Here is a 23199-nt window from a genome sequence, read left to right on the forward strand (position 1 = left end):
ATTTGTTGACAATAACTGAGAATGATTCTCTTATTTGGTTTGCCCAGTAAGTGTTTTCTCCAAAGTCAAATGCATCATCTTCACAAAGCCATCCCTTTTGAGTTATATTGCAGGGACTTTTCCCTCCTAGTTCTCAGATCCTAAAGCAGCCCAGTACTGTCAGTTATTTTAGATTTTCCAAGACAATCTAAGCAAGTTTTTCGTGAATGCCTCCAAGTTTTTTGTGGCTTTTCCAAATTTGAATCCCTTTCAAGCCCTTGCAGTGGAGTCATGATGAGATGGAAAAGAGTCAAGGAACTTGGGAGGCTTTTAGATCCCACAGCTACTGATTAAGCAAATTGGTCAGCCAAGCCATCTTTGTTGACCACCCTTTCATAATCTGCAAAATGTGTTGATTCGTGGGGATTATCTCCAGACCTCTTTCCATTTCTTTGCTTTACATTGTGACTTACTCTTTGCATTACATTGGTAAGTATTAAGAAAAACTCTGTCACTTAGGACTAATAGGGCACCACACTGGGCACTCTCTCAAGGCCCAGTTTTTGAACCAGCTTTGAATACAAAAAAGGTAAGTGAGGTGAGGATGATGAATGAGGGAAGTAGTGACTGCCCAGTTCACGGCTCCAGGGCCATCAGGAATTCACAAGGAGTAGGTGGCCGGGGCAGACGAGCCAGCGTTGACGACAGAAGGCTACTTCCGGCTGTGGTGCGTATGACGTCAGGGCCGAGCCTGACCGGCCCAGCCACCGAGAAGCCGAGGAGGGAGGGCTCGCGAGAGTTCAGGAAGGCCGCCCCGAGATTCCGGCGCGGCCGCGGGTGCCACCTCCCGGGGGCGGGGCGAGGGCGGAGCGGGCAAAAGGGAGCGGACGGGCAGCGGACCGGCTGCGGTCCGTGCGGAGGCTGAGCCGGCCGCGGACGCTACCCGAGGCAGGTGAGTACGCGGATGCGGCGCGTGGCGGCCGCGGCTGTGGGGCCCCGCTCGCCGCGCGGGCCCCAACTCTGCGAGCAGGAGCCGGAGGAGATCTTCTGTGTCTTTGGGGGTCCAGCGACAGCCGGGCTAATGTCGGGGCTGGCAGTGTCTCTCCAGAGAAGCTCCAGCGACGGCCTTGGCCCTCTGGTTCCCCGAGGTGATACTAGTCCCGCGTCCCCGGAGAGGTAGCCGCGAGCCCCGGGAGGAATCTTTGTGCTTCCCTGCCCCTCTCCCCTTGCACTCCTCGGCCCCGGAGCACCCCGATCCCGGTCCCTGCCTGGGCTTCATAAACAATAACAAATGTCGCGGAACCTCTGCTGGTACCCCCCGCTTGCCCGTCCCGTGCCCTCCAGCCGATGTCACCGGGAAGGAGGATTCCAGGCATGGCTCAAATTGTGGGGGCTGCTTGTGTACCGTTCCTAAAAACTGATGCGTCAGATTGCTAAACATTTCTCAGATCGACACAACACGGTAAAGCCTGCTAGCTCCCAGAAACACGGAGTGTTCAACACCGGTCTCAAAATCGGTCCCTGCCCCTGGCACCGTAGACCCTCCTTTCAACATCATTTTCTCCCACTCCCCTTTTTTTCTCTTTACTGTTGGGGTCAGACGAGGGCTTGTTTGCTAAGAGAATAGGAAAGGTTGTACCCGGTCCAGTAGGAGACGTTTCATCTTTAAAAAGTTATCAGGTCGACGGCAAGGGAACAAACTTTATTTTCAAAACCGGTGGCCTCCCGTTTACTGATGCTGCTTTTGTTTTGTGGGATCACTTTTCGGATTTCAAGTTTGGAGGAAGGATATAAAAAGAAATTGGGGGGTGGGGGGAGAGCTGGAGGTGCTGGAAGTGGTGGCTTGTCCAAAAGCTGTGAAGCTGTTCTCACTTGGTAAAATGCAGAACCAACGCTCGTCTGTTTCACATAACTTGTGTTAAGTTTTGACAGAAGTCAGTTGCTCAGAAAAGGCCTCAATATTCGTTTTCTTACGGCTAAAGTCTGAGGAGACAACTTCTAGTGTTTTAATTTGTGCCTCCTGGTTGTAAGATGGGAGTGAGACCTTGTCTTTAAGGGGGTGGGGATGGGGTGGGAGCTTGATTTGTCAGGTCTCCCTACTTCAAGGCAGGATCCATTGTTGCTTAAGCCCAATTTTACTTACCCTGTGCAGACTTTTTTTGTCTCAGTCATATATGTTTATAGGATACTGGGAACCTCTTTGTCTTTGACCAACCTTTCTTTTTTTGCCTCAGGATATATAAAACAATTAAGTTTATTATACTCTACTCAGTAGCTGAGAGGTATTATAGGTGAATTAGCCACCATTGTGACTGTTTGAGGAAGAGAAATTAGTTCAACATACGATGTTAAATTGTGATTACCTTTGTTGATCGCATGGGTTCATTAAAGTACTTTTGTGTGAAAAATCCTGATCTCAAAAGTAAAAAAAAAAAAAAAGGTTTGATGTGGCTTAGCTTTGTGTTTTTCTCCTGGTTAAGATGGCTGATAATGTTTTCCATTTGGCTGGGATGTGTTTAGGATGAGAAATAAATTGGGTGTAGTTTTTGTACTCCTTTGAAAGGCCCTGCCAGTGAGGAATGAAAAAAATGAGAAAAGCCACATTAAATGGGTGCAATTCTTTTTCAGCCTTCTGTTTTTTAGTTTGTTTTAAAATGGGTCAAAGAATAGAGACTAGGAAAATTTGTGCAAATGAATAGGTGTCCTTGGCAGTTTTTATGCTGAAAAATTAATTTCAAAAGGTAGAACACTATAAAACCGGAAGAAAATTTGTAGAAAATGCACTCAATTCATCCACTTGTTTTCAGAAAAGTTCTGTTCTCTCAAAGTGAGGCAACATCATTGTGTGAGTGAAGTTGGATAATACTTTAGAAAGTGTTTTCTCAGTGATCCGGAATAAGTTGGAGGCTTGTTGTGGGGGGGGGGGGGGGGGGAAGGCTTTTTTTTTTTTTTAAGAGGGAAAAGAGGGCACAAATCAAAGCCAGAATGATTTGCATCTCAATGTAATGTTAAAATGATTTTATTTTACATAAATAGTGTTGGGTGAATGAAGCAAGCATATTGTCTTCTAGCATCCCCAGGATTACATTAAAATCAGCAGATGGGCAAGTTATGATTAGGTTAGACTTGACATATGCAGAAATTATGCTACTGTATTTTTATATTAAAAGTACCATGGGCTTTTTTGAATGAAATAATGCAAATAAGCTTTAAGGTATTAGAATTTTTTAAAAAAATAAATTAGTTAAAAAAAATCCTTAACTGTTTAAACATATTAATTTAATCCTTCTTTCCTCCCTCTCTCTCCACACCCACAAAATTTTTTTTAAGTCTTAAGAGCTCTTATTTAGCAAGGTAAGACCAGTATTTAAGTGTACTGGTTACATAAAGCTCCGGTCTCCAGGTAAAGTTTTGTTAATTGACAGGGTATGATTGTTCAGAACCTTTAGAGAGAGGGAAAAGAAGGACAGCAGTGAACAATATTTGCTGTCTGGTGTACTCAGATGAGCTGTCATCTCTGTCTTTAGAGAGACACAATCTAATGTGAGGGAAATGCACCCAAATAACTGTAATACACATACACTTTATGGAGAAGCCTAAGAGGGAGGGATTAAATTCTACTAGATCAATTAAGGAAGGTTTTGAATAGGAAAAGGTGTTTGTGTAGATGATTTGATGATCTAGTCATGATAATCATAATAAGTAAACCCTTTATATAATGCTGATTGCTGCTAGAACCTTACATGTACTAATTTACCTGGGTTTAATTCCTATAACAACTGTACAGAGTAGGTATTTTTTATTATTTCCGTTTTGTAGACAGGGTAACTGAGGTATCAAGACCAAATAACTGGAAAATGATAGAACAAGGTTCCAGCTCAAACATTCTGGCTTATATCTGTATATCTCTGCTTAATCTCTGTTCTTATTTTCTCTTCCATTGTTGATGGTCTTTCTCAGGTCTTTTTCAAAAAAATTAATTCAGGAAAATACATTTCTCTGGCATGCATAGATTTAGTGGTCAATTTTGTAGAAAGAGCTTCAAAATAAACAACACCCAGGTAGGTAAGTTATTTTTGGAATGTGAAATAATCAATTGCAAGAAGTTGCTCTTGGTGCAAAGTAAATGTAACCATTGAGTGGGACTTTTGATAAATTTGACTTATTACCTAGTACCATACCCATAAGGATTTAGAAATGAGGAATTGTAACTATACTAACTCATTTGCTTAATGGAATGTTTGAATCATTGTATATTTTGGCTTATAACTTAAAAAAAATCACTTGGCACTGGGTATTTTTTGGATTGAATTGTGAAGTTGGAATTTAGTTAATGATTGATAGTCTTAGCCCTTCTAGTTTTTATTTCCACAAGCAGCTAAATATATTATGCCTGAATCAGGGTGGGTTTTTTTTCCTTTTTTTTTTAAAAGATTTTACTTTTAAGCAGTCGCTACTCCTGATATAGGGCTCAAACTCACAACCCCTAGATTGAGTTGTATGCTCTATTGACTAAGCCAGCCAGATGCCCCATGAATCAGGGTTTTGAATAGAGTGTGGTACATGTATAAGATAAGAGAAGTTCAGTCACTGATACTTTCTGTTAGGGCACCTTTGAAAGCTCTTTGGGATTGTAAAATAAAAGGTGCCATAGAAATGCACTGTGCCTCCTATAGACCTACTCAGTAAATGCTTCTTTGTTGAATGAATGATCCAAATGATTTTATTAATGAAGTTCCAAGAATAGTTCACGTTGTAATTGGTTATCAAAGTACTGGGATCACAGTAAACTCGACTGGATTTAAAGTTTAGGAGAGAAAGTATATCTCGGCAGTGGTAGGGGTACCATCTACTAAGATGCAGACACTTCAGCTCCTTTGTCCATGTGTGATTGACCAAACTCATCATAGAGTTCCAGAGGCACATTTTCTGAGATTGAATATAGTAAGTGTCCTCTCCTTGTCTCAGTGGGGTAAGATGGTAGAAAACGCCCACAGTAGGATAATTTATGGTTGATGAGCTTAAAATCTAATAGGAAGAGTAGAAGAACTAAAGGCAGGATTTAAGCTCATATATTATTACAATTAGACAAAAATGGCAAAACAAATTTAAATATATATGTATATGGGTATACATATATATGTATTTTTACACAGCTTAAATTAATAATGATGGTGTATTATTTCCATTTACCACCATCTGACTGACAAAATTTTTAGGATCTTCAGCCCATAATTTCATGCAGGTACTTAAATTTTTTTTTTTTAATTTTTAAGATTTTATTGATTTATTTATTTAAAAGAGAGAGAGAGCACACATCTGAGGCAGTTGCCAGGAGGGCAGAGGGAGTGGGAGAGAGAGAATCTTAAGCAGACTCCACGCCCAGGGCAGAGCCTGATTCAGGGCTCCATCTACAACTCTGAGATCCTGACCTGAGCTGAAATCAAGAGTTGGATGCTTAACTGACTGAGCCACCCAGGTGCCCCTCATGCAGATACTAAGACAATTATGCTTTGTTATTAAAAAAAAAAAAGAAAGAAAGAAAGTTAATATTTTTCTAAGTACAGGTTTGGTTTTGAAATATTATTCTTAATAAAGAGGAGTGTGAGCTGATGCCTCAGAGGGAAATCAGATATACTCTCACCTCCTTGCTGGTAGAAATTTGGGGGCATCTTTTCCCCTAATAGACTAGTCTTGTCTATGTTGAACATCCACTGAGACAGGTAGTTTACCTCTTAGATGATCTCTGCACAGGTCTTACAGAAGACCTTAGCAGTGCCAGTTCATACGGTGAGCTGACCATTCACACTGACGTTGGGTAAATTCAAAAAGGCCTCGAACTTTGGCAGTTTTGCAATAGTAGCACTTCTGCTATGCTTAGTTTTTAAACTGTTAAACAAGCTCCTTGCCTTCTTCAGACCAGTTGACAACTGATGTTGATTCTCTGGCCACACATGCCGCTTTCTTGTTTGCCTTGTCTTTTGCTGATTCTTCCTGATTCCACAGGCATAGACATTATTACAACTTGTAAGTCTGATCCCCCATACATAGGCAGCACCCAGTGTTAGCCCCTACCTCTTGTTTCTCATACCTTTCCCCTTGTTTTCTTACCTTTTACAATTATTCGCTATGTCTATCTGATTCCTAATTTCGGAACACTTTCCTTACTTTTGCAATTACTGAAGATGATGGAGTTAAAAATTACTTAACACCGAAAATCGACCACAACTACAACAACTTCCCCAGGATAAAGAACAAGATAACAGAAACCTAAATGACTATGCATGGTTGTTAATGCCATCTATTTTTGGCAAGCCGAGTTGGTGTGCCTTTGCTATGGAGCCTAGCTTTCATTCTGTCTAGGAAAAGTGAAAAAAATCTAAAGTTTGGAAACAGGAGAGTCTTAGTACACATCACTAAGCCCTTTTTGTCGTTGGTGGTGGGGATCTTGCTCTGTCTACATGTAGTCATTGCTATTCTGCTTTTATGACTTTGAGAATTTGGCTACAAAATCTGTAGATTTCTGTAGAGTTCTGTAGATTCTTCAGCAATCCTGGAGACACTGTACGACATTTGTTACATTGAATATGAAAAATGCTTTGTGTAATCTATGTTTCTAAAACTTGGTTTCCCAACAGGAATTTATAGACTTAGCTCTCTGTCACCTTCCCTTCTGACATGTTCTTGGCTCTTTTTTCTTCTTGAATGTCACCAGTCAGTGTACAGGTCTAATAATAATTTTATCAACAACAGTAATCACTCACTTATCGCTTACTATGTATAAGACATAATGCTAAGGACTCTATATAAATATCATCTCATTTAATCCCTGAGGCAACTGTATGAGTTATTATTTCTGCTTACCCATGAGGAAACTCGAGTCTTTGGAGAAGTAACCAGGGTCAAGCGGATAGATAGTAAATGATGGAGTTGGAACTTGATCCCTGAGATCCAGTTTGCTTTCTCCTGCATTGCTTTATTTTATTTAAAAAACATCTCCTCTGCTGTTGCCTTCTTCTAGTCCCACCCGAATTTTCTTTCTTTCCTTCCCTTCCTCCCATTTTTAGGAATTACTTACAGTTTTGCATGTCAAACAAATCTTTTTAGAAGAAGTACATAGAAATAATTCGGCTCTACTCCTATTTCCTGTAGAGGGGGACTTGCTCTTAAAGAGAGCTTATTGGAAGAATTCTAGTTGTAACACCTTATATTTGTATTGTGCTTTCGAGTTGCCTGAAGCATTTTTTGTCACATATCCTCCTAGCAATCCTCCCTTTAACTCAAGTCCTTAGATTAAAAGATTCTACACACACTTTCCTAAAGACTGTGCAAAGTTAGTTGATGAGACACAGTTCTTGCTCTCAGCAATTCTAATGCTGAAGTAAATGATATAATCAAATGTTCTGACTTCATTCTAGCCAATTAAGAGCAGATAAATATCGTTACAGCACAGCAGTTTCTTTTTTTTTTTTTTTTTTTAAGATTTTATTTATTTATTTGACAGAGAAAGAGATCACAAGTAGGCAGAGAAGCAGGCAGAGAGAGAGAGGGAAGCAGGCTCCCCACTGAGCAGAGAGCCCGATGCCTTCTCGATCCCAGGACCTTGAGATCATGACCTGAGCCGAGGCAGAGGCTTCATGCCCTGAGCCACCCAGGTGCCCCAGCACAGCAGTTTCTTAAAGGGCATTATAGTTTTGAGATTTGAGCTTCTTTTTTGGTCAAAATTGAGAAGTTGGACTTTTAGTTCTGCATTTTAAATCATGAAATTTCAAAGTGCTCCATCCCTGTGATTCAGGTGAATGGTGGTTAAATTGCTGCCTACCTCATCCTGCGTACAAGTGTGACATTTAACTAAAGGATTACAGTGAAGGAATAGGGCAGAGGGAGGACAGATTATCATTTCAAAAGTGAAATTGGAGAGATGGAGATCCTAACAAGGGCTTGATGAGGTATCTTAGAGTGTCACTATTGTAGGAAATTGGGTGTCAGCTTTAGAGAATGGACAAGCTTCATATATTGAACTCGGGCAAGTTGTATTATTTGAGAGATCAGAGAGTTTATTCAATGATCTATCTTTGGAATTTTATCTTGTGCCAGTATCCTGTTTGACTAAATTTAATTTTTACTAAATTGAGTATTTTTTTCTTAGTTAAGCATTTGCCCATTAAGTTGGCCCCAGGGTGGAAACACCACACCATGTTTGCACTTTATAGTTTTTTGGTATTTGTCAGCAGAGGCTGGTTGCCTGGTTTATAGCACTAGGGAGTTGCCTTTTGTTGTGTTTTTACAATAGAGATCCATTTCATTTGGACACATCTTTTAAATCTGGTTGAGGATATTCTCCATATGTCCACTATTATCTAGCCAAACTGAAAAGACTTTTTCTATTTTTGTGGCTAGAGTGGAAAAATTTCCATCCAAATTGCATGTATTTGGCCTATCAATGTTCTTAATACTGGCAAATCCTAAAGGAGCCACAGACTCATAATATTTTAGTGAGGTTAATCATCATAATTCAACATTTATCGTCTATTTGCAGTGTACCGTATGCGGTACTGTGCAAAATAGAGATGAGTAAAATATATTGCACTTCTACTTAGAAAGGTTCTATCCAGTAGGAGACATAATGTATGGGTACAAATAAACTGTAATTCAAACAGAAAGTGATAAGTGAGTGGCAGGGCGCTATGGGAGCAGAGGAAGAAGGGATTGCTTCTGGCTGGAGAGATTAGGAAGACTTCCCATATAAAGTGAAATATGAATTGGCTATTTAAGAGTGAAGGCCAGGCCAGGAGGAGGGATTAGCTTGAATTGGATCTATCTCTATAACACCTGATAAATTATATGTTAATTATTTACTTTTCTCTCTGCCCTATTGGATTTCAGCGCACAGAGTTTTGAGAACAGGTGTTTTTCAGAAAGCTTTTCATTCTTTGCATCATCAACTGTTCAATGTGGTACATTTAATTAAAGTCATACTTTAGTAATAATACAGTGGCAGTAGTGTATTTGGACTTCATTCAAGGAAGAGGGACCAGAAATTAGAAGACCAATGAAGAGACTATTTATATTTATTTAAAAAATTTTTTATTTGAGTATAGTTGACACATGATGGTACATTAGTTTCAGGTGTACAACATAGTGATTCCACTTCCCTATATGTTATGCTCAAGACCCGTGTAGCTACCATCTGTCACCAACACAATGCCATTACAATATCAATGACTACGTCCCCTATGCTGTGTGTTTCATCCCTATGACTTATTCATTCCATAACTGGAAGCCTGTGCCTCCCACTATCCTTCACCCCTTTTGCCCAGCCCCACCCCTCCCCTCTGGCAACCATCAGTTCTCTGTATTTATAGGCTTAATTCTGCTTTTTGTTTATTTTTTGTTTTGTTTTTTAGATTCCACAAATTATTGACATCCTATGGTGTTTGTCTTTCTCAGTCTGACTTATTTCACTAGGCATAATGCTCTCTAGGTCCATTCATGTTGCAAATCACATGATCTCATACTTTTTTATGACTGAGTAATATTCCACTGCATGGATATATGACATCTTCATTCATCTATTTATGGGCACTTGGGTTTCTTCCATATCTTGGCTATTGTAAATAATGCTGAAATAAACATAGGCATGCATGTATCTTTCTAAATTTGTATTTTTGTTTTGAAGGGACTAAATGACCTAGGAGATAGATAATAAAGTTCTAAACTGGGTAGGATTGGAAAAGAGAGACTTGGATGGATGGTTGTTGCTCCTCCATCTTGAGACCGAGGGATTTCTTTCACTGTTTGAATTACCTGTGAAGTACATGTCATGTACCAGGAGATACAGAGATGGAAGGACCTGGTGGTCCCTCAGACAGCAGGCAGGGAACTAGAGATCCACACTCACAGGGATAGAAATAATTGCAATAGCACATGGCCGCTATAATAAAGGAGCAGTAAGAGGAGCAGCTAAGGAAAAGGAGCACCTGTTTGGGAAAATCAAAGAAGCCTTCCAGGGAGGTGGTAGTGTGTGAGCTTAAACTTGAAGGGTGAGTAGGAGTTTTTCAGGCCAAAAGGCAGCAGGAGGCCATGATGGCATAGAGATCTAAGAGACTGTTTAGAGAGCCACAAGAACCTGGGTTATTTTAGTGTTGGGACGTGAGGCTAGATAGGATAAATGGACTTGTCTTAATAGAATAGCATTTTATTTGCCATTTTTTTTAAGTCTTCTTTTTCGAAGATTTTATTTATTTCAGAGAGTGAGAGAGAGAGCGTGCATGAGCATGAGCAAGGGGGAGTGGTAGGGGGAGAGGGAGAAGCAGACTCCCTGCTGAGCAGGGAACCCTTTCTGGGGCCTGATCCCAGGACCCTGAGATCCTGACCTGAGCCGAAGGCAGATGCTTAACCAACTGAGCCACCCAGGCGCTCCTGCCATGTTTTTTGTTTGTTTGTTTGTTTAAATATATTTATTTTATCCAGCTCTAGCACTCTGAGCTTTTGTGAGGAAGTATTTCTAGTGCCTCCTATAACCTAGTGGAGGTAACTCTGCTGTGCTTCCCACTCCCAGCCCGCAAGTATATTGCCAGTAATAAATTGTCTCTTGCTTCCACTTAGTGAAATTAAGCAGAAAAGGTGATGAATGATACTAGTAGCCAGAGAGATGAAGAGAGAAATCAATGCACTGAAAACCTTTCCTCTTATGAATGCCCAGAGCCATTAGGGTTGTTCTCTAAAGAGAATACAGCATAGAGCATAGCTTCAAAGCACTTGACTCAGGGGAGGGGACTGTGGTAGGAACACAATTATTTACCTTTCCCATAAAGTTTTATGGAACCCGTGAAAATTTCCCAGAACTGTAATATCTAGTGCTAAAGTCCTTTTGTTCTGGTTCCAGCCTTGATTTTTTTTTTAATCTTCTTTACTCTGACCCTTACTATACCTTATAAATTAGCATGACTTAAACTTTAAATGGTCTCAAATGTGGGCCCTAGTTTGTTCCCCTCCCACTTTTCTGGGCTTCCAAAATCTGCATTGAAGGCTCCCTGCTAAGCAGAGAGTCTGCTTCTCCCTCTCCCTCTGCTCTCATTCGAGCTCTTCCTCTCTCCCTGTCTCCCTTTCCCTCTTTCTTTCTCCGAAAATAAATAAATAAAACCCTCTTAAAAAAAACAAACAAACACCTGCATTGGCAAATTATGATTCTGAACTATGTGTACATAATCTATATTAGACCGCCAGAACTAGGAAACTAGGTTTCTTTTTTCACATAGGTTTCTTTTCTACAGCCATTTATCCTTTCTGTCTCGTGCGCCGCTGAAACAGATTATAGCTGTTTTCTAAGGACAATCAAAAAGTTCATTAGAATTACATCCATTGTATTCTAGGCTGGGGTTTGGTAGCTGTGTTAGGTTTAGTGCCATTAGTGGGAATAATCAACGTTTCTGGGCACTACCAAGAGGAAAGTGAAAGACAAGAGGGACAAGAAAAAGAAGGCTTGCAAAGTGTCAGGGGAGGCATAGGGTAGGAGCTGGAGAAATGGTTAAAAGGGGTCAAATACCTCTGACACTTGTTCTAGGTGCCACTTAGTGGGACATGTGCCATATTTTAAGATTAAGTTGAACCACCAGTAATCATGTCTGGAAATACGCTGGGTGTATTGTTATGCCAAAAACGACAGTTTGTTTTAATCAAATATATCTGGATTTAATAAAAACAAAATTTGTATATATACCTGTGCCTCTGTCTTTAGTATTGAGTAGAAAGGGAAACAGAAATCAGCAATTTTTAAATATTAGTGAAAGTTACAGGTACATTTCTGAAAGGTAGTAAAACATTTAAGATTTAAAACCACAGATTACATATCTAGCCCCCATCAGGCAGAGGTGGCCAAAAGGGAAGGGAAGCATAAGTAGGAAAATGTGTTTGGATAAAACTGAGTATTCATCCTACTCATATAACAGGACCCACAGAAGGAAAAACAGGGTGAGAAATTAGATCTAGAGGCTGTGGTCTCCCGGCTAGTAACCCAAGTAAATTTCACTTTCAGGAAACAAGAAGCTTTAATTCTTCAAAACGTTTTTCCATGACCAGCTAACAAAGCCAAAGAAAAAAATAGGCACAATTTTAGTGTTTCTGTAATGATGATAAAAGTTATTTCTCAGATTGTGAGAAATACTGGATTGAATGAAAGCCTTTGGCTCATGTTCAAAGCTGACAGCTGCTGTAGAGGTCAGAGAGTCAGATTCTCTACTGTGTGTTCCCTCTAATCCTTGACAAGTGGACGGCTCGTCTTTTTCTACATATTTTAGTACCTTGCTGAGACAAGGAATTCAGCAGTTTACAGGATACCTAACTTTCATTTCTTTCGGGGGCCAGTGTTCTCCAGCCTTCTGCCCCGATCCTCTTTTCTTCTCCCTCCACATGCTCTGGTTGCCGGATGATCTCACGTGCTCTGATGTCATGAGGGACCACTCATAATCACTTGGAAATCTGTGTATCTTGCTCAGACCTCTTCTGAGCTTGGGACTCTGTTGTCCATCTCCTTCCTAAAATATTTAATATTTAAGGTGTTGACCTCACTTTTCCAGCTCTGTAAATGTGAATTGTTTGTGTGTGTCCAGAAATAATCAGGATTATGGAAATTTATTTATGATTAGCAAGTGACCAAGAGACCACTATATAAACACAAGAATGCCAGTTAATGAACTTATTAATATAACGGTGAATAGAATGGAAGCATGCATCATTTGGCCAACACACTGTCACCCAGTAGGACAGTCTTCATGGGAAGTGTCACTAAGCCATGATAGCTTGATGGAGCGTCTTTTTTTTTTATAAGGATGCCTCTGCCCACTGCTGCTTTGGATATGGGCAGCCCATTTTAATTTGGGGCAGTGTTAGAGGAACACAGGCAAAATCTTGCATGTTAAACTCCTGCTTTCTTCCCCCCAGATTAATATAACTGTTATTAATGTAACTGTTAACACAGTTTATTTAGCCAGAAGAAAACAAAACTGATAGGGTTTCAGTTTTCTTTCTTTCTTTTTTTTTTTTTTAGGATTTATTTATTTACTTATTTTATATATATATGTAGAGAGAGGGAGATCACATGAGTGGGAGGGGCAGAGGGGGAGAGAATCTCAAGCAGACTCTGTGCTGAGCATGGAACCCAGTGTGGGGCTCGATCCCATGACCCTGAGATCACGACCTGAGCTGAAACCAAGAGTCACCCAGGTGCCCCACAAGGTTTCAGCTTTCTTTTATTTATTTATTTATTTATTTGACAGACAGAGATCACAAGTAGGCAGAAAGGCAGGCAGAGAGAGAGGAAAGGAAGCAGGCTCGCTGCTGAGCAGAGAGCCCGATGTGGAGCTCGATCCCAGGACCCTGAGATCATGACCTGGGCCGAAGGCAGAGGCTTTAACCCACTGAGCCACCCAGGTGCCCCAGGTTTCAGCTCTCTTAATTCACATTATAATCCTACCTCCCAGAAACTACATCCTGTTCAGTTTTGATCGGAGTTGGGTATTCCAGATATTTTCAGTCACACATTCTTTTGGAATTACTTATGTTGATAGCTAATTTCTACCACTCTATTTGATTCATGCTTATATTACTCCCAGAGGGTGATTTAATTTTCAAATTAGGTGGGCATTTCGCCTTGGCCTTTTGTACTGACTATAATGCATTGCCAAGTATTGCAAACTTCTCCAGGTATGAGCTGACCAGTACAGTGTACAATATGACATTCACCTTCCTTTGTCTTGACCTTTTATGTCTATTAGCCTAATAGTAAGATTGCATAGATGGCCATTTCACATTTTTAATTTATCTCAAGCTTTGTTCAACAGAAATCTTTATTTGTTCTTTATCTATATAGTGGTTTGTCACCATTTGCGCCAGCATTTCATTTTTTTGAATCCAAGCATAATTCTTTACCTTTTCTCTATAAATTTCATTGGTTAAAATTAATCTTCCATTAAAATTGTTTTGGATTTTGACTCCACTGTGCCCTGTCTGATTATTTTCTCCCGATTCCAGTTTGGGATAAGGACTTTGAAAAGAATATATCTGAAAAGGATCAAACTTTATCCAGTTCATTGATAACGTAACTGCCCAAGCCCAGTGAGCCTTGCAGAATTTACTTAAGATGATTCTGAGTTTTGTTGCTTAATCGGTTATAAATGTATCCAATACTCAGCCCATTTTTCTTCATCTTTCTCCCTTCCTCACCCTAAAAAAAATTGGAGAATGGGTCTTGATCAGTACCTTTCCCAGTCGTAGAGATTATTTGTCCTTAAGATTTGCCATCAAAAGGGACACCTGGGTGGCTCAGTTGGTTGGGCGGCTGCCTTCGGCTCAGGTCATGATCCTGGTGTCCTGGGATCGAGTCCCACATTGGGCTCCCTGCTCAGCAGGGAGCCTGCTTCTCCCTCTGCCTCTGGCTGCCACTCTGTCTGCCTGTGCTCACTCTCTCTGACAAATAAATAAACAAAATCTTTAAAAAAAAAGATTTGCCATCAAAGGAAATAAGTTACTTGGCAAGATGTTTTCCTCCTGAATCCATGCAGATTTTTAGTGAATCTTTGTCTGTTCAAAAGCCATCTGCTTTATTATCTATTCTAGAATTTTCCTCAGGCTGGATGATAATCACAACAATGAGTGTTTTGTAACGTTTTGTAACGTCCATGTTCTTTTGCAATGCTCATGTTCTTTCCTCATTTTGAAAGATTGGGCAGTTTGTCTCCTGTCTTTCAGCGAAGCTCTCTGGTCCTCATGGTTCATCCGAGTACATAGAGCATGTGGGCCTGGGATAGCAAACCAATCAGCTGGCCAGGTGAGAAGATTTGCAGGGCATTGGGGGCAGTTGTCTGATGGCCTCCCATGTCCTGGGCTTCAGCTCCCTGTTTTCACATCCACTTTTGGCCTTTGTTTCCCACCCTCCACTGTAGAAGAGAGGCGGAGCTCCATGCTTGGCAGGTGGGCACCCCACTGGGAGTCCTCCTCTATAACACAGGGCTTGTATCTCCCCAGCAAAGATGTCAGAAGATAGAAATATGTAAACTGTAAAGGGGTATGCAAGTGCAATATTTTTAAAAACCAAAACAGAAGTGGTTTTTCTTCCTTTTTTTCCCCTGTCCTATGTTAACTACACTGTTTCCCTGCACCAACTTACCCAGGCCGATTGCAAATTTTCCCTTCCAAATAAAAATTCAGAAGCTGCTTTTGTAGCCCTTAATGGTTTTCTTAAGTTCAGCTCACTGTGGGCATCTGGCTTCCTGATACCATCCTCTGTTTCTTTTACAGGCATCCATGTTACGTGTGCCTCCTCTCAGTTTCTCTTATCTGTGTCTTTAAAATCTAAGTTCATTGGAGAGCTCTCTGTGCAGCCAGTCTTTTCCGAATCTTCCCCTTTTCTCTGTCATTAATATCCTTTGCGTTTATAACAAGAGTTCTATTATTTTTATACCAAATCATTTTAAGTTTTACTTTTTTTCCACATGACTAGGGTGAGTGGGGGCTATACTGTTTGGTTATACTTTTCTCCCCCATGTTTTTCTAACTCATTCTCTTTCTTTAATTCTCTCTCTCTTGCCCTTCTTTCCTGGATACTTCTGGTGATGTAATTTTAGAAATTATTTACTTTAAATAATTTAAATTAATTACTTTAAATAATAATTATTGAAGATTTTATTTATTTACTTTTGAGAGGGAGAGATAGAGAAAGAGAGAGATCATGAGTGTTTAGAGGGGCAGAAGGAGAAGCAGATTCCCCGCTAAGCAGGGAGCCCTAGGCAGGGCTCCATCCCAGGACTCTGGGATCATGACCTGAGCTGAAGGCAGTCTCTTAACCGACTGAGCCATTCAGGTGCCCTAAAACCTAGAGGTTTAAACCTGGTACTTGATCAAGTCCTGAATAGATATAGAACATTTCCTTCTTCTTCTTCTTTTTTTTTTTAAATATTTTATTTATTTATTTGACAGACAGAGATCGCAAGTAGGCAGAGAGGCAGGCAGAGAGAGAGAGAGGGAGAAGCAGGCTTCCTGCTGAGCAGAGAGCCCAATGCGGGGCCCGATCCCAGGACCCTGAGATCATGACCTGAGCTGAAGGCATCGGCCTAACCCACTGAGCCACCCAGGCGCCCCACCTTATTATTCTTTTAAATTCATTTTCAATTTATAATTTACTTTCAACAGAGTTTAAAACGGACACTGTCTCCAGGGAAATAATCATGATTTCTACCTCCTTTGTATTTTCCTCACAACGCCTAGTCGAATATAGGTATTTCATGTAGACATTGAGTGTAACAGGACCTAAGAAGTGTGAGTTCTTAACGGTCATAATTCGGGAGTAATCCAAAAATCCTTACAGTGTCTACAAGTGCTTCACATTCTGGTACCGCTTACATCTCTGAACTTTTTCTTACCATGCCCGTGCACTCACTCTCTTCTTACCATGCTAATCTCCTTGCTGTTTCTTACAGACACACTACTGCCTCAGGGCCTTTGCAGTTACTCCTCCGTGCCCCCAGGTTTTGAAACCACTTTTTCTTACCTGCTTCAAACTTCCTTCTCAAGGGAACCTCTCCTGATGACCTTATTTAAAATGTTAATTCCTCCCTCAGCCCCTGCACTTTCTAGTCTCTCCCCAACTCGAATGTAAGCTCCATAAGGGCAGGTGTTTTATGTTACCTGTGTCCTTCCTGCCAAGAACAGTACCTGGCCCATTGTGGATGCTCAGTAAATATTACTCAATCAAAGCTAGTTTAACCAGAGTTGTATTCTTGAGAGCTTCCTGAAACATATCATGCAACTTCCCTTTTAGAGTGTCAGGCAAGATTTGCTTTTATATTCTATGAATGTTCTATAACTTGTCTTCTCTAATGTCCCACATTCCCAGCTATTGTAACAAAACTTCACAATTGCTGTCCGGTTTACCAATACTTCAATTTAATCAGCTAATTTCTTCCTGTGCTCACATTCATATCCAGAATATTTCTTTCCCTGTTTGAGAGATGGAAGGTTTAGTAAAGCATTTATCAGATGCCTTGAGTTTTAGCTGTGGAAGAATTCTAGCAGATATTCCAAAAGTTCCATTTATTTCTGTGTCAGCTTCAGTCTCTAGAATATTCCAAATCAGCGACTTTTTATGCCCTACCTTTCCACCATTGCTCTGTTCCAGTTCAGAGTCCTATCCCATCAAATCCCAGTAATGCTTTTTTTTTTTTTAAGATTTTATTTATTTATTTGACAGACAGAGATCACAAGTAGGCAGAGAGGCAGGCAGAGAGAGAAGGGGAAGCAGGCTCCCTGCTGAGCAGAGAGCCCAATGCGGGGCTCGATCCCAGCAACCTGGGATCATGACCTGAGCCGAAGGCTGAGGCTTTAACCCACTGAGCCACCCAGGCGCCCCAAATCCCAGTAATGCTTAATGGTATCATATTTACTTATTTGTAAAATGGCAGTTTTCTTTCTTTAATACTTGTATTCTGGGTTTGTGTTCACAGGAACCTAACACCGCATTGTTGCTAACACCTTCCTGTTTGTTTTTCTGCAACAAATAATTTGCTAGACCTTTCTCATTGTCATTTTTTTTTTCAGAGCATGACCAGCTTCTTTCATAGTTGCAATAATATCTAAACTTTTTCTACCTGTTCTTCGATTTTAAGCTTAAAGTCCACTTGATCAATGAATTGAATGACATAGTGACTTATTACTTACATGCATAGTGGCTTCTGGGACTATATCCAAAGGAAACAAAAACACTAACTAAAAGTTGTCTGCACCCTCATGTCCATTGCAGCATATTTACAGTAGAAAAGACCTGGAAACAACCTAAGCATCCATTGATAGACAAATGGATAGAGAAAGTATGTGTGGGGCACCTGGGTGGCACAGATAATTAATCATCCAGCTCTTGGTTTGGGCTCAGGTTGTGATCTCAGGATTGTGGGATCAATCCTGGTGTGGGAGTCTGCACTCAGTGTGGAGTCTGCTTGGGTTTCTCTCTCCCTCTCCCTCTGCTCCTTATCCCTGGGTGCTCGTTCTCTCTCAAATAAATAAATATTTTTAAAAATAGAAGGAAAGAAGAAATTGTGCATGCACTCACATGTACACACACACACAATGGAATATTATGCAGCCATTAATAAAATGAGGAAATCCTACAATTTACAACAATGTGGATGGACCTGAACAGTATTATGCTAAGTGAAATAAGCCTAACAGAGAAAGGCAAGTATATACGATCTCACTTCTACGTGGAATCTAAACCAAAATAAAACAAACTCATGGAAAAAATGATCAGATTTGTGGTTACCAGAGTTGGGGGGAGGTAGAAGGATTGGAGAAAGGTGGTCAAAAGGTATGAACTTCCAGTTACAAGTCAGCAAGTCTTAGGAAGGGAAAGTACAACATGACGACTGTGGCTAGCACTGCTGTATGGTATATCGGAAAGTTATTGAGAGAGTAAACCTAAGAGTTCTCCTAACATCACAAGGAGAAAAAAGTTTTATTTTTTTCCTTTCTCTATTTATTGTATGTGTGTGAGGTGATGGATGCCAACTAAACTTATAAGAGTGATCATGTCATGGTATATGTAAGTTACGTCATTATGTTGCATATCTGAAACTTACAGAGTGCTGTATGTCAACGATATCTCAGTAAAACAGGAAAAAGATTACCTAGCAGTTAGCAAAGGCTTTGAATCTACCATTTTAACTGTGTGGTCTGGAACAAATGAAATTGCTTTTGTCTTCTAAACTTATTTTTGTATCCGTAAATGGGGGAGGGGATGGGAGCTACAGTAAAATGATGCCTGCTTCATAATATATTCAAATATATTCATCCTCTTCTCAGAATTAAGTGACTTGAAGATGATGATGATAAACTTTCATGTTTGGTTTACTGTTTGCCAGACATGGTTTTAAGAGCACAATATATCGACACAGGGTGTATCAGACATTCAGTGTGTTTAGCATGTGCTCGGCCTGTGGAAGCAGTCAGGAAGTGCCAGCTTTCATTAGAAGAGCAGCAGTCCTCTGTGTAAAAGAACTCATTCTTAGTTTTTGCCAGGTATACTTCCTCACCAGCCCAGAGTGTGTTACAGATGCCTGTATGCTGCGGTATGAACCAGGCATCCATATGCCATCACATCATCCTTTTAACACTGTCCACTTGCTAAAAGGAACCACGAGAAGCATCATAGTAATCCCTTCAAAAAACTTGTATTTTGGGGTTAATGTGCAGACAATAATAATGCCTTTAGTGACAACCCAGGCATTACACTTTGAAATTGAATACAAATTATTTAAGTTTAAAGAAAAATGTCAACTTTTATAAATAGAGATGTTGTTGAAAACTGGTTTTTATCATTTGTATTTAGGGAATTCTGTATATGTTTTAATTGACTCAGCACAAAATGGGTAAGTTAAAATAGCTCTTCTAAAAGGGAGAAAGCTTTATAGAGATTATGCTAAGTGTTGATAGGTTAAGCATTCTAAAACATTACCATTTCCATGGGCGAAAACTCCTTAAGTCATTGAGTAGTCAGGTTCTGAAGTAGCTCTTACTTTTAGAATGATATGGATATGTATACTTAAAGTAGACTCAAACAAAATAGTTGTATATAAACTCTATTTTTTTTTAAACAGGCACAGTAATCATTTTTCATAATGAGTAAACTAGCATCCATTATTATAAACTCTATTTTAATGTGACCCTTTATATCCATTTCACCCTGTATTTAGGAGAGGTCAGATAATAAAAGATGGTTTAGAAAGCCCTTTGAAGACTCTAACGAACATCATAAATATGGACACTACTACTCTGCACATGAAAATATAAGAAACATTTAATATGAGTTAATATAATATTTAATATAAGAATTATCATCTCTTAACCAATAGCAGCATGGCACCTGAGATTTGCTGATTCATGTAATAGCATTTTATGAATAGGTAGGACTCTGCTCAGGTCTTTTGTTTGAATAGGCATTTCTCTTTGTTGTTCACCCCAGTCAAAGCACTCCTTCAGAAGACCTAGTTAGTGTTGCCATGGAGGTTAGAAGGTGTTTGAGATCCTCATTACTACCCCCTTGAAAGAGACTTCGAGAATGCCAGTTATCATTCCCTAGAACTCTGTCTCTGTTGTTCCGTCTTTGGGACATGGGGACCCCTTGTCATCACTACAGTGTTATATCTAATGGACTTCCATAGTACTGTGCTGAAATTGTATCCTGCTATATTCCTTAGGACTGTGCTTGACCTGCCCAAATTGCTACAATGTGTGTAGCAGTATATATAACATAGTGAAAGAGAAGCTGGGGCTGAAGTTGATTACTTCAGTCAACAAATATTAGCCCTTTCTTTGTGTTTTTATCATGCTAAATGGTGTGGGGGACAGAATAAGGTATGGCTCTTGTCCTCAAGAACTGTGGAATTTAATAGAAGACTATTATACATGATAGCAAATCCACTTGCACAGGAGTATGGAATCAAATGCCCAATTGGGAGAGTCATAGTAAGTGCTAGACAAGTTCTGAAGTGAAGCATAAATGAGGCAGGAGAAATCAAGAACAGCTTTTAGAAGAGGTAATAATTCATAGGTTCTTTAAACACAAATAGAGGGGAAAAGGAAGGACTATGTTTAAGTATTCCAGGGCTTGGTGGTAGGGTTGATTATGGTATGTCTGTTGGTTGATGAGGGAGGAGACTGGCAGATAATGGAAAATAAAGTTAAGTAGTTAGGGTGGAACCAAATTATGGGGTTTAATAAAAGCCAGGCAAAGAAGTTTAGATTGGAGTGGCAGAAAGGAGAAGGCTTTAAATGTTTTTGAGCCAAGGAATGACATCATCCAAGCTCTATAGAAGGAGCAGTGATGTACAGATGACAGAGAATGGCATCAGGAAGACCCCCTTTAAATGCTGCTGCAGTTATGTCACTGACATTGTGAGCGGGGCCTGGACTGATATGATGATGGAAATGAGAATGAAGAATAAGGTGGGATGGGAGAGAGATTTGGACAGCATTTGTTAATGAACTTGAAACAGGAGAGGGAGAGTTGAATTGCTTTCCAAGCTTTCTGATTGGAAGAAAGATGTGTGCCATGGACAGAAATGGGGTTGGCTCTAGAGGAAAAATATGCATTTACTTTTGGATGTAATTATGTATCAGTTGTCTGTAAGGTGTTTAGGTGGAACTGTTCAGCAGAGAAATGTGAGACAGCAGGTTGGATGAAAAGGTAGGATGATTTACTCATCTGTGGAGAGTCTTGCGTAAAGGTGGGGGGGGTAGGAGGATCTCTCTTCAAGAGTTCAAAGATGGAGATTCAAGGACTGGCTTTCATGGATAGCTTCTAGTAGATAAATCTGAAGGGATCCTCATATTCGTGTTGATTGAAATTACTTTAACAAGTAATTTTTCCCTTGGTGATAAAAGGCATGTCAAGCTATTTTAGGAAATTAGAAAATTCAAAGAGATGTAAAGAAAAACATAACCATTAACAGTACAGGGTTGGTTTTCTTTCTGGTCTTTTTCTTTTGCATATAAAGGGATAGGAAATATATACATATATGTATGTATCCATGTGACACATATATGTATATATGATTGTGTACTATTATATGTTTTGTCGCTTGCTTTTTCATTTAACATTGCATCATGATAGTTATCCTATGTCACGAATGGCTGCTTAAATACGCTATTCTTAAAGAACTGCATTTTCTTTTATCATTCGGATTTGCCATTTTTAAATCACAGTTCTATTGTTAAACATTTAAATTGCTTGCAAAATTTTTTGGTTTTATTAATAATAATATAGTAGACCTCTGAAATATATGCCTGTCAGCTGTTATTTACACATGAGCTCTCTGAAAGCTGAGATCTGTGTATCCCTAGCATCTGAGAGAGTGCCTGGATGCAGTAATTGCTTAATTAAAAAAAAAAAGTTTTCTGTAGGATGAAAGAAGACCATTAAATACTCAATTCCTTTGACTTCCTTAATTCTAATTCCATGAGTACTCAGGAACTGTCCATAGAAGTCTGGCTATAAGGAGAGTTTGGGCCATGTATGGCCATAAACAGACATTCTTGCTTCTGTCACAGTTATACTTGTCATTCTCTGTTAGTAAATTTGTCTTCTGATTTCTCTTCAGGCTTATATTAATTTTTGTTGCCTCTACCTTATTGATGCTGATAAAAATCAGATTTCTGAGACTAAGGTTGTGGATTGGGCCTAGGTTGCAGTAAATCACCAAGAGCCCTCTGAAGAAGACAGTCTGAGAGCCTTCACCTTGTAAAGACCCATAGCAGTACCACATTTCCGCATTTGAATCCCAATGGTATCCTGAAAAGACAGATGTTTGACTCTTGTCAAATATTTCAACATTTTTGATATACAAAGACATGTTCAACAACTTTTTCCTTTAAAATATATTTCATTGCCACCCAAAAGTTAGTTTTTATGAGGACTGGTGTATGTGAAAGTTTATGATAATCATCTAATTATAAAGAAGTTTTAAAAATAAATGTGCAGTGTTTATATTTTCTTTCAAAGAGCACTATCATGTAATTTTCCTATGGTAATAAAAGCATATTATGAAGAATTTTCAGATTCATTGTACCTAGGGAAAACTTTAGTAGCAAATTAGAGAATTTCTTTCTTTCTTTCTTTTTTTTTTTTTTTTAATTTCACAGAGAGAGAGAGATCACAAGCAGGCAGAGAGGCAGGCAGAGAGAGAAAGGGAAGCAGGCTCCCCGCTGAGCAGAGAGCCCGGTGCAGTGCTTAATCCCAGGACCCTGGGATCATGACCTGAGCTGAAGGCAGAGGCTTTAACCCATTGAGCCACCCAGGCACCCTGAAATTAGAGAATTTCTAATTTTATTAGAAGATTAATAGAAAAACCTTTAACGAAGAGATCTGATTTGAAACCTAGATTTTTGTGCTGGGCTCTACCTAAATAAAATAAAACCCTCTGCTTATTAGTCTATCATGACCCTAAAGCTGTAGAAACACTTCTTTTTTTTTTTTAATTTTTTTTTAAAGATTTTATTTATTTATTTGACAGACAGAGATCACAAGTAGGCAGAGAGGCAGGCAGAGAGAGGAGGAAGCAGGCTCCCTGCTGAGCAGAGAGCCCGATGTGGGGCTCGATCCCAGGACCCTGGGATCATGACCTGAGCCTAAGGCAGAGGCTTTAACCCACTGAGCCACCCAGGCGCCCCTATAGA

General features: G+C 39.8%; 1 protein-coding gene across 1 annotated transcript in view; it reads left to right on the forward strand.

Moving 5' to 3' along the window:
* Window positions 1-873: 873 nt before the first annotated feature.
* LOC111159978 (serine/threonine kinase 38 like) overlaps window positions 874-23199 on the forward strand; it is an 85067-nt gene continuing 62741 nt past the window's right edge. Inside the window, exon 1 of the mRNA XM_022522704.1 lies at window positions 874-931. The gene's annotated coding sequence lies outside the window, so the exon portion shown is untranslated. The remainder of the gene's footprint in view (window positions 932-23199) is intronic.

The sequence above is a fragment of the Enhydra lutris genome, unplaced genomic scaffold, assembly GCF_002288905.1.
Source record: "Enhydra lutris kenyoni isolate GAN:26980312 unplaced genomic scaffold, ASM228890v2 scaffoldscaffold72, whole genome shotgun sequence".
Classification (NCBI taxonomy): domain Eukaryota; kingdom Metazoa; phylum Chordata; class Mammalia; order Carnivora; family Mustelidae; genus Enhydra; species Enhydra lutris.